A 4,125-nucleotide genomic window follows, 5' to 3' on the forward strand; every position below is an offset into this window, starting at 1 on the left:
ACTTTTGTTTCGAGTCAAAATGGCTGTTCTGTTCCATTCCGTCAATATTTTGCCATTTCAATGTTTCACCCATAGAATATAATGGGGAAGGACGAAACAGGCTATACCATTTGTCATTTTTGCCCTGATTTGGATGAAACTTGCAGGAGTGGTAGCCCCTTCTGATGGCATGAGGTGTGCCAAGTTTCAAGAAGATAGGTGCAGGGGGTTCAGAGAAACTGCACACCAAGTTCTTGAGAGCAAAACTCATGTCATGTGTATGGGTTAAGCCACAGCAGAGTCAGAACTGCAGGCATGCTAGCCCCTGCTGAGGCCACAAAGCCTGCCAAGTTTCAAGGAGATAGGTGCAGGGGCTTGGGGGAAACTGCACCTTAAGCTGCGGACAAGCAAAACTCGTGACATGGGTGACACTGTATGTGTTAAGGTGCAGCAGGGTGAAAGCTGCAGGGATGGTAGCCCCTGCTGAGGCCATGAAGCCTGCCAGCTGTCAAAGAGATTGGTGCAGGGCTTCTGGGTTCTGGGGCCCTGCACCTCTGGCAACAGCAGGCAAAACTCATGTCATGGGTGCTTGTGCAACTGTGTCTGTCTTGGGGCAGAGGTGGGGGGAAATTACTGCAGGCCTGGCTGCTAGGCCCTGCTATGGCCATGAAGCCTGCCAGCTGTGGAAGAGATCAGTGTAGGGGGATTCTGGTGCCCTGCACCCCTAGCTGCTGACAGGCAAAACTTGTGACATGGGGGCTTGTGCAACTGCTGCCTCTCATCAGGCAGCAGGACTGAAGATCCCCCATCACTTGTCACCAAGACCTGGGGGTAATAATTGACCACAGTATGAACATGAGCTGGCAGTGCAATACTGTAGCCGGCAAGGCCAACAAGACGCTGGCATGCATCAGTTGATGCATCTCCAGCAAAACCACTGCAAAGAAGTGATTCTCCTGCTCTGCGTGGTGCTACTCAGCACTGGTGAGACCACAGCTGGAGTACTGTGTCCAGTTCTGGGCTCCGCACCTTAACAAGGACATGGTGAAGCTTGAGAGAGTCCAGAGAAGGGCTAACAATATGATCAACAGGGTGGTGGGATCTCCTTGAAAGCAGGGAGCAGAGGCCTATTCAAAGCATCAGTGGCAATTTCTAAAACACCCTGATATGATGGCAGGGATGTATTTTTTAGCCGTGTTGGTCTGAGACAAAAAGAATTGCAAAACTCTACAACTCTTGGTTCAGAGATGATACCTTTTATTAGATCAACTAAGAAATCACAAAAAATTTATCTTTTTCTGCAAGCTTTCAGGCACACACCCATCCTCAGGCTCAGGGAAAATTAAAGGTGGTAAAAAGTCCCCACAGATAGAAAGTAAACTTAATTTTTGCACAGAGGGAGCTGAAGGTGGAAGTCTGCTCCTCTGGGTCCATGAGAGTGCCTTTGGGAGTTGCTCTTTGATGTGCAGATGAGGCAGGATTCCTTCCCTGGTGGTGTTAGATGGCAGGGAGGTGTAGAAATCTTTCTTGTTGTTCAGCAATGAAGTTTAAATCCGAAACTGGCTAAAATGAAATTCCACTTCTACTTTCAACTTCCACCTTGAGCTTCTTCTGTGCAAAAATTAAGTTTACTTTCTATCTGTGGGGACTTTTTACCACCTTTAATTTTCTCTGAGCCTGAGGAAGGGCATGTGTGCCCAAACGCTTGCAGGAAAAGATATATATTTTTGCAATTTCTTTGTTGATCTAATAAAAGATATCATCTCTGAGCCAAGACTTCTAGAGTTTTGCATTTCTTCTTGGTATGATGGCAGCCACCTCTGTTTTTGGTATTAGTGGGCCTGAGTAAACATGGCATGGGAACTCCCAGAGGTTGAGTGTGACAAACAGTAGGTCTAGATGGGCCAGTGAGGCCATCCTTCACCTCATGATTTGGGCCTGCTTATAGTTGTGCTCCTCTTGGAGATCAGCCTGGTACTGGGGACAGGAGACAAAGGGGCACCTGGTTTCCTAATAGGCTACTGACCAGGAGTATGTAGGGGATTTTTAACATGTACTGCTCTCAGGCCAGATCCCTGGCTATGGCTCAGCACATGAACTTGTGGCAATAAACCACCTATCAATGCCACTGAACCTGGGGCTGACCAGGGAGAGCTTCAACCTCCAGCATAAACTTTTGGTAGCCTAAAGGGCTAAAGGACTTCTGGGGACTCTTCTACAGGCTAGAGGTTTCTGGAGGACAGCGTGCTCTCAACACACTGCTTGTCATCCCTAGCTATGATGTATAAATTTCCCTTATTTATGGGTAAGGGGACTTTTTGTCATCAAGGGAAACCTTGAATATCTCTTCAGCCTGCCAGAATAATACAAAGGGCACAGCCACATACCAGTGACAGTCCCATTATTTCTGCTTTGGGATAGACTGAATGAACCAGGCTAGAAGGTCATCTGATGCTGTGAAAGAGCTGCCAAGCAACAAAGCCAGGGGAAATGGCTAATTAGGAACGTCTACAATCTTCCTAGGGCAACTCCCCAAAACTTCACCAATACATTTTCAGTCATTACCAGCCTCCCCTGCTGGAGGAACTGTGCTATCCCTCATAGGCCTTTCAGTTCCAAGACCTTCCTCATTCCCTGAGTATCATTTCTCGGGGTAAGGCCATGTGGGACTTCTAAATGTCACCTCCCACCAAACATACCTGCCCCCTTCACTGCAGCTTAAGCAACATACAAGTGACATCCTCCTAAGAACACAAATAGCAGGCTTTGGAGAGCAGAGGACACAGACCCTTAGCAGGTGGGACAGCTGAATCAGTGTACTGAAGAGAAGAATTTATTAGTCATACAATAGAAAGTTCCTTCCAGGAAAATTTCCATTGAGATGCAAATTCACTGTCCTTTCCCAGCACAAAATAAACTCATTTCCTGTGTACAAAGCTCACACAATCAGACATGCAGAGCTCCAATAACCTATTTGTAGAAGCGGAGCTCAACAGAGATATCTCCAGCTCCCTGGGAAAACTGATGCACATTAGCAAGGCGCACTGTACAGAAGCAGACAGACCCAGCCCAGACTTGTTTATCATTGAGATATTCAGGAGTGAATGTAATCTCAGTTTTTTAATTCATGTGTTTTGCTGGGGAACTTTAAATAGCTTTTTAATATATATAAAAATATGCTCAGAAACATGCCAACCAGGAGAACCTCCTGGGCTTTTGCCACTCAGAATCAATCGTTCTCATTTAATAGGTAAGTTGTACCTTGGTGACACACAGCCCTGTATTAAGGAAGGCAGGGTGCCTGCACTACAAACTGCTCTGTAATAACTGAAATCTAATTATGCCATGAACTGTGCAATTATTTAATGCATTAAACGTTGTTAAAAGAATATTAGTGAGGCTGCAAAGTCCAAAAAAGTACTGAAAATTAGGAAATACCAGATTTGTGGTCCCAATTTTATCCCCATAAGTGTTCACCTCTTGTGCTGAAATGAGAGATGGGCCCTGTGGTAAAAAGTATGTGACCATTTAACTAATGTAAAAGGGGCCAGGACTAAGACCATGCAGACAGCCCCAACTCTGGCACTTCCTAAATTCTGAGTGTTTGACTACGTTCTTAATACTGCCTTTAAGGTAGATTTTTCTCTGATTTCCAGGGCTACTTTTTTTCTCCCAAAGAAAAATAAAACCTAAGAGCATGCCTACCCCTCTATTTTGGGATGACTTGAAAGCTCACCATCTGTCACACAAGCATCTATACTATCTTGTGGTTGCAGGATGTAGGAAGCACAGAAGAGACAACTCTTAGAATAGGAAACTGAAACAGAGTCTGTTTAGGAAATACCACCCATCACTTGTCTTTCCTTCTATGTTTGCTTCTAATTATGGGCAGTAGAGACAGGAAGTGGGCAGACGAACAGAGGGTAGGCATCCTGTACTACGCCTGGGGCATTCAGGTATGTGGACAACACAGGGGAGGAGGTTGAGCTATGGGGAAGCTCTTCCTTGGGATCTAGTGCTCAGAGGAACTTTCATAGGCATGCTGGGTTGCAGAGATGTAAGAAAGCAGGCACCCAGGGCAGCGGGACACGTGGGAGCAGCGGTAACTTTTGGTTGCTACTGTGCTGCTGGCACAAGCCCGCAGCT

Source organism: Gavialis gangeticus, unplaced genomic scaffold (genome assembly GCF_001723915.1).
Source record: "Gavialis gangeticus isolate Ggan-Ray unplaced genomic scaffold, GavGan_comp1, whole genome shotgun sequence".
Taxonomy (NCBI): Eukaryota; Metazoa; Chordata; order Crocodylia; family Gavialidae; genus Gavialis; species Gavialis gangeticus.